The sequence below is a fragment of the Aplysia californica genome, unplaced genomic scaffold, assembly GCF_000002075.1.
Source record: "Aplysia californica isolate F4 #8 unplaced genomic scaffold, AplCal3.0 scaffold00019, whole genome shotgun sequence".
Classification (NCBI taxonomy): Eukaryota; Metazoa; Mollusca; class Gastropoda; order Aplysiida; family Aplysiidae; genus Aplysia; species Aplysia californica.
The window spans coordinates 1318062-1329838 of NW_004797289.1; the positions used below are offsets into that span (position 1 = coordinate 1318062).

Below are 11777 nucleotides of genomic sequence, written 5' to 3' on the forward strand. Positions count from 1 at the left end.
TGGGTGGGTGGGTGGGTGGGTGTGCGTGTGTGTGTGTGTGTGTGTGTTTGTGCGTGTGAATGTGTGTGTATGGTTGTGCGTGTGCGTGTGTTTAAATACAAAGCAATATACATTCAACCGGGTCTTAACTGTAGACAGCATCTCGTCTTCGTTTGGGCTATTAAGAAAGTTGCTTTTTCTTACAATAACGAAATTCAAGTAAATGTATAAAGGGGCGTAAACAAGTCTTTACTTCATTTCAGACCACACTTTTAGGTGTGTGTGGGGGGTCCTCAGCTCGCATCTGTTTCCACTTTACACCTGTGTCCATTGTTTGTATTCAGTGGTAGGTAGCAATGACTTTGAATAAAATGAATCATATTTATGCACACACATCAAGCCAATTAAAATTTAGATCATAATTTATAGGAGATAGGCTGCTTTGACCCTGCCTGCCAGGACCAACCAGGACAGAGAACAACATAACATCACAGTGGGTGGTTGATGGGTACTCTGGTATGGTTTGCTTTATCTTTCCTATCAAACATCTGTCGTTCTTATCTCGCCTTCATTTGTGTGTGTGTGTGTGTGTGTGTGTGTGTGTGTGTGTGTGTGTGTGTGTGTGTGTGTGTGTGTGTGTGTTGGTGTGTGTGTTTGAGTGTGTTTTTACTCTCTTGTTACACCTCAAATGTTATACACGTCTATGACCTCATTGTGTTGTATTGCCGTGAAACACTTATTAAAACTAAAAAGCATCCCAGCAGAAAGGCGTAGATATTCGACAATACGAGCTGTCCTGGCTATAGCTGGTTTCTGTCGTTTGTTTGTCACTGCCTTAGAATTATTAAGTTTTGTCTGACATTTTTGGTCGTTTTGAGTTACTAATGTTCTATCTGCTCTATCAAAATCGTTAGAGTATTCGGATTCGTTTTCAAGATATTCCAAGAATCGCATTTGAAAAAGCTTGACCTGTTGTGGAACTCAACGTTTTTGACATAAAGTTTCTCAAAGCTAGGTACTTAACCCTATCCGTACGTCTTGTTTTACTATCGTATCCATACGACGTGGGGAACTCTGTGCCACCACTTTCCAAAGAGGAAATTTACTCGTTAATCCGATCCGTGCGCTTCGAATAGCAGTCTGTCAAAACGATTTTTCTTTTAAATACTGAACGTTTCAAAGAGATCTTCGTACTAGAAGTATTCTAATATGTGAAGAATACAACCCCGGGGGGTACAAAATGACCCTAGGGCGTACGGATAAGGTTAAGCAGGTAGAACTGTGTAATTCTAAGGTATCGATGTAACAACAATGAGAAGCTTAACCAATACACCACACCGCAGACGCCGATGTACAACATTGCTACCGTCATTTTCCAAAGTACAGTATATGCAGTTTTTACAACTTTACAGGAGAGCCAAAGAATCGAATGCTGTTATAAAGAAAATAACATTTACTTTGAAGATAATAAAACAGTTATAATCAAAATTGGATTTTTAAACAAATTCACTTTGAATATTTTCAAAGAGTTTGTTTTCTTGTAATAACATTCAGTTTTTCGGCACTCCTGTAAATCAATAAAAACCTGGATATTACTGTACTTTTGAAAATGACAACAGACTGTTCTGTTATCTAAGACAGCTGAGAACAATTTAACGAGCTGGTGTTTCCCCCAATAACGTTAAGGATAAATATGTGCAGCGTTGTGGTGAAATCAAGGTCTCGTCAAAATAAGGAAATCAAAAAAATCAATTATTTCCACCCGTTTGGCAATTTTTATCGGTTTTTTTTTTCTAAACACATTTTACACTCACGTAAAATACACATTCTTACATTCAAAGGTACAAAAAAGCAAACTTGCAGTTTCCATGAACACTACTGCTTTGAAAGTCACCGCATTTGACGTTTTTTTTCTCGCTAATTTTACCTCTGACACCAGGTAAGCCCTGTCTCTTTCAATCGCAAAAATCTCTACATCTATTCCAGATAGATTGATATTTTTGTCATCTAGAGAAAGACAAATAAAGAAGCGCCCAGATTATGCGAAACGCCATAAGCCCATAAAATGACGAGCGCAGGATTTCACTGTCGTGGGACATGTCGTTACCTTAGAATTGCAGAGTTTTAACTGCTCAGTACTTAGTTTTGAGAAATTTGACGATAAAAATTTTGAGTTTCAAAACATGTCAAGCTATTTATTTCGAATGCAATTTTAAATATATATCTTGCTGACAACTCCGAATAATCTTACGATTTTGATAGAGCAAATAGAGCATTTGGTTTCTGATCTCATAGGCTTAGTACATCAAAACGGCCAAAAATGCCAGATAGAACGTTATAATTCTAAGTTAGCAATAGACTGTTTTTGAGGCTTTCCTCAAGACAGCACACCCCGCTGAAAAGTGTAACATCTCTCCGTCTGTCAACGCGGGCTGTGTCATAACAGAAATGTTAATGAGTGGATCTCTAAGACTCGTTTTTTTGGGGGGTGGTTGGTTTTTTTTGTTTTGGTTTTTGCGGTAATGCAATCTGGTGAGATGTGATGGTGTAAGTGAATGACGTTCGTGGAAAAACAAAATTCATTATTTTCTTTATGGCGGAAAGGGGGGGGAGAGGGAGGTAGGGGCAGGAGGAGGAGAAAGAGGAGGACGACGACGACGACAACGAGGAGCGAGAGGGTAAGGACGGAGAGGAGGAGGAGGAGGAAGATGAGAAGTAGAAGAAAGGAGAGTAAAGAGAGCGTCTGAAAAAAAAGAGAATAACTATAATGCTGGCGAGAGGATAAAATATGGGAAGGTTGTCATGACGAATGTCAAAATGACAGACGAATAGAGGGAGGAATAGCTTGATCATTAGATTCTTTAAAAGACTGCGTTAGAAGGACTTTTTTTCAATCGACCCACACATTCGCACAAATTCAACTCACACATTCAACTCATACGTTCAACTCACACATTTACTCACAAATAAATACAATTAATATACCCCTACACGTGCACGTATACACAAAATAATAATATACTAAACCCGTTCTAAAAGAAGTAGATAGATAGATAGATAGATAGATAGATAGATAGATAGATAGATAGATAGATAGCAGGCAGGTAGGTAGGTGGCTAGGAAGGTTGATAGGTAGATACACAGGTTGATAGACTGACAGACGTAGCTTATTATGTTCATACACACTTATCATTAATCGAAGTCGTCCCGTCCAGGGGCCAGATTAAAAGGGGTGGGGAATTTTATGAGAAAAGTCTTCTAATGTTCTGGAGCTTGTGTCCACAGAAAAGGTCTAAGACTACTTAAAAGACAAAAACAATAAACGGTGAAATAAAAAAAATCTTCGAGTTTCATATTGGTGTGCAGTATTGTGATATTATTTGTTTGTTTTTGTAATTGTTTTTACGGCGCTCGCAACTGCATAAGGTCTTATGAGCGCGCGGGACACATTAAACTTTTTTCAGCTGGTAGGAAATTTTTAATTTTTGGCCGGGTGGCGGCCTAAGCCTACTCTTATCGATTTTAGACCACCAAGAGATCTTTAACGTGTGCAACTTGCACACGGGCCCTCCGAGATTTTTCGCCCTTGTCCGAGAAGGCTAGGTGTAGATCTTTCCTACCAGAAGATCAGGGGTGTGGCTGCAAGACAGCAGTAAGAAGAAGCCAAGGAGTAGCAGTAGAAAGGATGTAGAAAGAAACAGGAGCCCAGAAGAGGGGGGCAAAGGAGATGAGGGAGTGGGGGCAGAAAGAGGAGACGAAAGCAGACGACAGAACATTGCTAGAGAACAGGAAAGGAGGTGAAAGGAGATAAATTTAGAGAAGAAAAATTTTCGGTCACTACCCGGAATCGAACCCGGGACCTTTGAATGAGAGGTCAACACCTTAACCTCTAGGCCACGAGAGCCCCCATTGTGATATTTACTTGCTCACATTTAATAGTCAATGCATGTCTAAAATAATATTAATATTAGACTACGTGGCGCCCTAATAGTAATAGAGCTATGGGCACCGGAAAAAATCATGCAAATAAAGATTAATGAATAGAAAGAAAGAAAGATAATGAATTTGAACAGAAAGAGCGATAGAAAAAGAGAGAAAGAAAGAAAGAAAGAAAGAAGAGAGAAAGAAAAGAAATTGAAAGAAAGAAAGAAAAGAGAAAAAAGAAAGAAATTCAAACCAGGTGAAGAAAAGAGGTAGAAAGTGGATTGAGCTGAGAGAAACATTAACTATAATCAAATGGGCTTACCATAAAAGGAATATTTTTTTACCTATCAGAAGTCCACGTATCTCTCAACCATCCAATCAGGTGTTGCTATCGTAAATATCCGCCTTGTTCAGGAAGGAAGTCAGATTTAGAGCACCACTTCAGTACTTCAGGTTTGACTGAGAAAAAGAAAGCCAACAAAGGCAGTCAATGTTTAACCGTCTGTTTGGCTGTTCGTCTGGAAAATCGTTGTCTAAAGTATGTAAACATGGGTCATAATAGCAAGATATATTACATAAGGTACGCGTTAAAATACAATATGTGACTATCACGCTAGACAACCACAACGTAATATAATGTCTGAAATTTAAACAACTTGAAAAGTTCGGCTTTTGAAGAACAATGCATGTACTGTATTCAGTTGAACTTTGGCCTGTGATAGGCGAAAGAGAAAGGGAGGGAGAGAGAGAGAGAGAGAGAGAGAGAGAGAGAGAGAGAGAGAGAGAGAGAAAGAGAGAGAGAGAGAGAGAGAGAGAGAGAGAGAGAAAGAGAGAGAAAGAGAAAGAGATTGAAAGAGGGTAAAAGGGGGAAGGAGAATCAGATGGGGGAAGAAGGAGGGGGTGAGGGGAGAAAGGGCCTCTCTCCTCCCCTCTCCCCCCAAAAAACACCCAAAAAAACATGACGTCAAATTCTTTTCTTCCTAAAAAAAAAAGAGCAGAAACGGAAGCAATAAATAAATAAAAAATAAAGTGAAAAAATAAACAAATAAATAAATAAATAAATAAATATTAAACACAACTATGTTCCAGCATGTCAGCCCATCCCACAACAATCAACAAAGCCTATATGAGCAAACTGCACAGGAATTCAGTGAGACAAGGGAGAACAGTATAATACTCAACCAAGCAGACTCAGAGCAGAGTGAGGAAAGAGGCGAAGAAACAGAGATGAAGAGATAGCAATCTGTTCTCATTACTGGGTCCTCATTATCACTTGGACATGTTACACGGCGCTATTTGCTGGTTCCGTCCCAGTGGACAGGGGGAAGTTATCGTGTGTGTGTATGTGTGTGTATGTGTGTGCATGTGTGTGTGTGTGTGGGGGGGTGTGTATGTGTGTGCATGTGTGTGTGTGTGGGGGGGTGTATTTGTGTTTGTGTGAGTGTGTGTGCATGACATAGAGAAAGAGAGAGAGAAGGGGGGGGGGTAGGGAACATAGAGAGTGGGCGAGCGAGAGAGAGCGAGGGAGAGAGAGAGAGAGAGAGAGAGAGAGAGAGAGAGCTAGAGAGAGCTAGAGAGAGAGAGAGCTAGAGAGAGAGAGAGATAGAGAGAGAGAGAGAGAGAGAGAGAGAGAGAGAGAGAGAAAGAAAGTGTGGAGCGTGATTTGGGGGGGGGGGGCTGGTTACTCGTTAGGAAGTCCGGATTGGTCAATGTCCTGGCTAGATGACGAACGTCATGGTCCTGGGAGAATCCCCCGGATTAGGGACATGGCTGTGGGGACTGTGGCTAATTATTTTGTGACAAGCTTGATGCTCATTAAGCACAGGCCAAGCCAGGGTGTAAAGGTTGGAACTATTTTTGGAAAGAAAAGTTCAAAAGTACGTGCCGTTTTCCCAGAATCTGAACGCTGTGCTTATACTTATACTAACTCTGGCGATCTTAGACAATAAGGTCAGGAGGGATGTGGCTGAAAGATAGCAGTAAGAAGGAACCAAAAAAGTAGCAGTAGAAAGGCTGCAGAAAAAGAGTCAGGAGCCCACAGAAGGGGGGGAAAGGGGTTAGTCATATTGCTTACCCAAGAAAAAAAAAGCTGTTGAAAGAAAAATCCCAGGAGAAGTGCAGAGGGCGTGAGAGAGGGGGGGGGGGACACTAAGGAACTAAAAGTCGGCACATAAGGCGGAGGTAATTGAATCATTTTTATTACTAAACCTGGCGTCTTCCGAATGCCATGGGAAGAGCTGACTCCTTCAGCTTTGTCAGTGTGATCTATTCAAACTTCCGTCGGCCTAATGATACGAAATCCAGTCCGGAGAAACGTGTATTTTTAAAACCAAGCTAGCGTCTAGTGAGTGTCATGAACATCATGACCTTTTTTTCAGCTCAGTCTAAGTGATCTACCCGAACCACAGTCTGGCTGACAGGCTTAATCAGTGTCCGAACATTTGTGTCACAACGCCGTGAAACCAGGCGCTCGTCAAAATTCCGGGGCGTATTGTTATTATTATTATGTTAAACACACATCTATCTTGAGTAGCATTCGAGATGTGGGGAATTGAAAGATGTGGGAGCAGCCTGATGTCAAGGGTAAAATGAACGAGAAAAAGGCCGCCAAAAATGTAGTGATTTCCAAAGCGGTGGTATCCTTGATCAAGGATTGTTGTTTTTAGAAGTAAAATCCATGTCGGAATGTGTTTTATGTGGACATAAAAGCTGTTGAGCCTAGAGAAAGGTTTTTTTTGTTTTTTTTTTGGGGGGGGGGGGTTAAATAGGCCAACGTTTTCTTCGATTTCATTTTATTGACGAGCGCCTGATTTCACCATGATGCCTTACACATTTGCTATTTTTCGGCACAGTCCTTTCGGAGATTGGCATCTACATAGAGGTTCCATCGCTTTTCTTAACTCGTTGAGGGCGTGCATTCTGGTAAATCGTGAACACTAATGACTCGTTGTTTTGGGGCTCGTCGACAACAAGAACTATAACTTTTTTTATTCATACAGACGTCAGGAATGGTGCAAATCTGTTACGTGCTTTGGTTGTTTCCTTGACACTACTGACAGTCCAAGTATCTGTTGTGTGTTGCCACATCTTAGACGCTACTAGTGGTCATAAATCTGATCTGTGTTTGGCTGTATTTTAGACGCCATTGGCAAGGCAGACAGAATCAGCAGTGTGTTTGGCAACATCTTGAAAGATACTAACAAGTCATTAACCTGTCGTGTGCTGCTACATCTTAGATACTGCTGGTAGGCATAAATTATCTTGTGTTGCTACAAAATAAACGTAATTAGCAAGGCATGAATATACTTCGTATTGTAACATTTTAGACACGACTGGTAGTCATAAAGCTGTCGTGACATTTTATGCACGACTTGGAATGCCTAGATTTGACGTGTGTTTGTCTACATCCAATACACTTTTTTTTGTAAATGTTTTACGGCACTCGCAACTGCATAAGCTCATATGAGCGTGCTGGAAACATTAGGCATTTTTAATTTGGTAGGAATTAATTTGGCGCTCGGGACCTCCTAGATTTGTTTGCCCTTCCGAGAAGGCTTGGTGTTAGATCTAACCTACCCTAAAATCAAAATTCCCTCCTTTTTAACATCTTTCCATTTCCTTTATATCCTCCTATCCCTCCATTCCAACCCAACCCCCCCCCCCCCAAATTGCCCACATAGCAGTACCGACCCCTCAGATACAACTTCATTGACTGTAGTACTACCACTGCTGTGCCTTCGGAGGGCACTATAAGTTTGTAGTTGCAAGGACTCAAGTTTTATTTTATACAATGTAACATCAAAAATGAACAAATTTATTAATTTTATGGTTTTTGTTCATTTGCATATGTCCATGCAAAATCACAGAAATGTAATTCCAATATACTACATTTTCCAACATAATCATGGCACTTGTTGATAGAAGACATTCTACGCAATAATATGTAAGCTTCTGGTCATCATTTCACTTACTGATCTTATTTCTGCATATCTAGATTTAGATGGGTGTGTGGGTGTGTGGGTGTGGGGGGGGGGTATATTCATTTTATTTTAAATATCCATAAATTCAAGCACTTTCTTTCTCATTGGCACAATAACGAGGCGTTTGACTCGTAGTCGGCCAACAGAAAAAGCCCAGAGAAAAAATGTAACAAAGATGAATCTCAGAGACATTGGACTAACTCTAAAAGACAGGGATGTTTAACAACAAAATAGCACTCGACATAAATAAACACGATATTTAGGTGCAAAAGAGACATGATCACACTCCATCTCTCCTATCAAACATGAATAGTTCTCAATAAAAGTCTCGCCTCCTTCTTATGTATATTATATTATGTGACTCTCTCGTAGCATTTTAAATCTTCAGCATTTCTGTGACCTATTTGTGTTGCAAGTGACGCACAGCTCTTACAAAAGCAAGGCGTGGCAACACTCCGGCACATTTTCAGTCCACAAGACTGACCACAAAGTCACAGTTCAAACTGAAGACTGACATGGGCTTAAAAGCAGGTTATGTTGGAATAACACACTAGTCACGGTCGTTATTGGTCAAGAGTGAATGAACTCTGTACCCTGGACAACCTTCCGACCGTTGCCGTCTCTCGCAACATTGCAACTGTGTCGTTTTTTATTTTGGATCTGTTTGTTTTTTATTCTTTGTTTTTAGTTAGTTTTTATGTTGTTGTTGTTTTATTATTTTGGTGTTATTGCCAGAGGCTGAGTAAGCAAAAGTGAGAGAAGGTGGGGGAAAGGTGGAAGGGGGGGGGGGGGAGGAGGAGGTTGTTGTTTGGGGTTGTTTCAGGTTTATGAAAAGCAGGTCGTTTTCGCTGACCTTGACCCTGCCTGTCAGGACTGGGTGAACCTGAGAAGTAACCTAAGAAGGATACAACGTCCCACCCAGCAGAAAGACCCAGATACTCGATTTTTTAAAATGTCTACCCCCCCCCCCCACCCCGTGGATATATATCGTCCTTTCATCTTCTCATCCGCAGCGCTACATCACTTAGACCACTAATGTGACGAGGGAAATTAAACATTTTTAGAGATCCTGAAGAATTCTTTTCGAATTCTCAGAGAATTTGATTGAACAGAAACATTACACAATTCAATCTGCTCCCCCCCCCCCCCCCCCCCCCCGTCCCCCATCCTCCTCAAGTCCCTGCCGAACCAAGGTTTTCTGTGAAAGCCTAGTGCCCAACCTATCTTTCCCTCGAAAGGACAAAATCATCACGAGCAACGACCTCGTATCTCCACATGGGTGGAAATTGAATTCAAAACAAATCACCCTACACCAGCCTCATGTGTACTAACTGATCCACGTATTACACTTTAGTATTCCCACTGACTGTAGGCTGACGATCTCTCTCTCTCTCTCTCTCTCTCTCTCTCTCTCTCTCTCTCTCTCTCTCTCTCTTTCTCTCTCTTTCTCTCTCTTTCTCTCTCTCGCTCTCTCTGGCTCTCTCTCTTTCTCTCTCTCTCTCTCTCTCGCTCTCTCGCTCGCTCTCGCTCTCTCTCTCGATCGCTCTCGCTCTCTCTCTCTCGCTCTCTTTCTCGCTCTCCCCCTCTCCCACTCCCCTATATCTATTTATCTATCTATCTATCTATCTATCTATCTATCTATCTATCTATCTATCTATCTATCTCTTTCTTTCTATATCTCATTCATTATCTAGCTATTTATCCATCTATCTATCTATCTATCTATCTATCTATCTATCTATCAATCTTTTATTTTCCCAAACTGTAAAATTGCATTTTGTTACTGTAAGTCTTCACTCCCTAGACACCGTCGAACAGAGAACAGGCAATATTGTTGGCAAATGTCTCGTGTACTCTTAGGTGATCTCGTCCCCCTGGGTCGTACATTGCCTTGTTTTTTGTCGTTTTTGTATTGTTTTTTTTTGTTTTCTTGTTTTCTTGTGCGTGTGTGTGTGGGGGGGGGGGGGGGGGGGGGGGGAGTTTTATTGGTAATGATACATGTATTGCGGTGTGTGTTCCGAATACAGAAACAAACGGAATATTTAGTGATTGGGGAAAGCAATATAGTCAAAGAGATACAACAGAGGGAAAGATAATTGGTACAACCTACCAATGGTTCCCCAGGGTAATTATGCTGAACTGGTCCCTTTATTTGCACCTGATATCAATCTATTTCTGCCTTCAGAATTTGGAGTTTGAATCCCAAAAGGGTAAGGCTGTTTTATTTCAAACCCAATCTTCGGGCTGTGTTCTTCCGGGGGCTAGGTGGATAGGGCTGAGGGCTGAGCCGTAGCCTACTCCTGTGAAATGTGTATTGTTATATATATTAATAAGCACTTGGTTGAATCCTTATTTATACACCTACCTTGAAAAATAAAAATTTTGTGTTTTATCTTTTTATTCAAAACAAGCCAAGTCCCCCATGGTTTCACTCCTGATAAGGCTTAGTTTTTATTAAGCTAAACCTTTCACCAAAAGCTGTTTTGTTTTTTTGCCTTTACTTATTTTTAAATTCATGTATTCATCTTCTGAATTTTTTTTTCTTTCTTTTTGTGCCGCAGATGCTGTTGTTGTTGGATCCTTGAAGACAATATATAACACAACGTGGGAGAAATTTCTTTTTAGCAAAACCATTCATATATTATTTTATACAACATTGTGAGTCCCGATCTATGGGGCCCCCTAGCTTAAATTGCTATAGCTAATGGCTCTTGGGACTGGGGTGAGCGGGTGTGGTGCTGCTTCTGGAAGATGTCCACATATTATAGAATTCTCGAGTCTGATGGACTTCAGGGGGACTTATTCCTGACATTTGTTCACAAAGTTGCTTATTTTGTATACCTTCCAAGGCCGTAATGTGGTTTTGAAAGTTGTGTCTGTGTGTGTGTGTGTGTGTGTGTGTGTGTGTGTGTGTGTTTCTCTCTCTCTCTCTCTCTCTCTCTGCGTGTATGTGAGTGTGTATGTGTGTGTATATGTGTGTGAAGCAAAGCCTTAGCTGAGAACAGCTCGGTAAAAGAGATGACGCATTACACATGGGTAAATATGAGAGTAGGATTTGTATAATAACCCTAAGCACTTTATTGAAAAACCATAGGAACAATGTATTTATATGATCCGTGTGATTCTCTGAACGAGTAAGTCCTAGATTTTTATTTTTTATTTTTATTTTTAGAGCTTTAGTTTTTGCTCTCTTCATATCGGAATCGTATACATGAAAATAACAATAATTCCCAATTATATTATTATTTAACTATGCAATCTAAACGCTAAAAGCAAAGTCTCGCAGAGAGGCAAAGTATATTATGTTTACTGGCGATAAACAACAAAAAAAGTACCACTTTTTGTTTGTGTGCAAAATCTAGTCTTATGGGTCTGTCCGCCTGTTTTTGTTGTTTTTTTGTGTTTTTTTTGTCACATGATTAAAACTAAGTATCTAAAAAGTAGGTCAAAATAATATGTTGATGCTTCAATTAGTGAGCACAAAGATAGAGAAAACTGACGTCTTTCTCCGACACGTGACAGGTTTTTGTCTATCTATTTATTTTGTTGTTGTTGCTGCTTTTGTGGTTTTTTGTAAATGAAGTCTGGACTGGTTTATGAAATGTCGCTATAACGTTTGATCATTGTCACCCAAGACAGATGGTGGGTTTAGCTCAGCATCAGAGAAATGGAACCAACGACATGCTCGGTGCTAATTTAAACGTTTCTGCTGTTGTCACTTGCCAGGACACTTGGATTATATTTTATTATTATTTTACTTTGTTTCTTCAGAAAATTTCTTTTCATAGGACTTGCACGTTTAGAGAAAACCACCAACGATATCAGCAAGCAAAAAGCACAAAAACGAAACGAGAGAAAGCACATGTCATTAATTAAACGAACCGAACCCCCCCC

General features: G+C 40.4%; 1 long non-coding RNA gene across 1 annotated transcript in view; it reads right to left on the minus strand.

The window, feature by feature from the left end:
* LOC118478329 overlaps positions 1 to 11777 on the minus strand; it is a 127286-nt gene that overhangs the window by 71455 nt on the left and 44054 nt on the right. The window contains exon 2 of the long non-coding RNA XR_004858956.1: positions 4226 to 4362. This is a non-coding gene — a long non-coding RNA (uncharacterized LOC118478329). The remainder of the gene's footprint in view (positions 1 to 4225; positions 4363 to 11777) is intronic.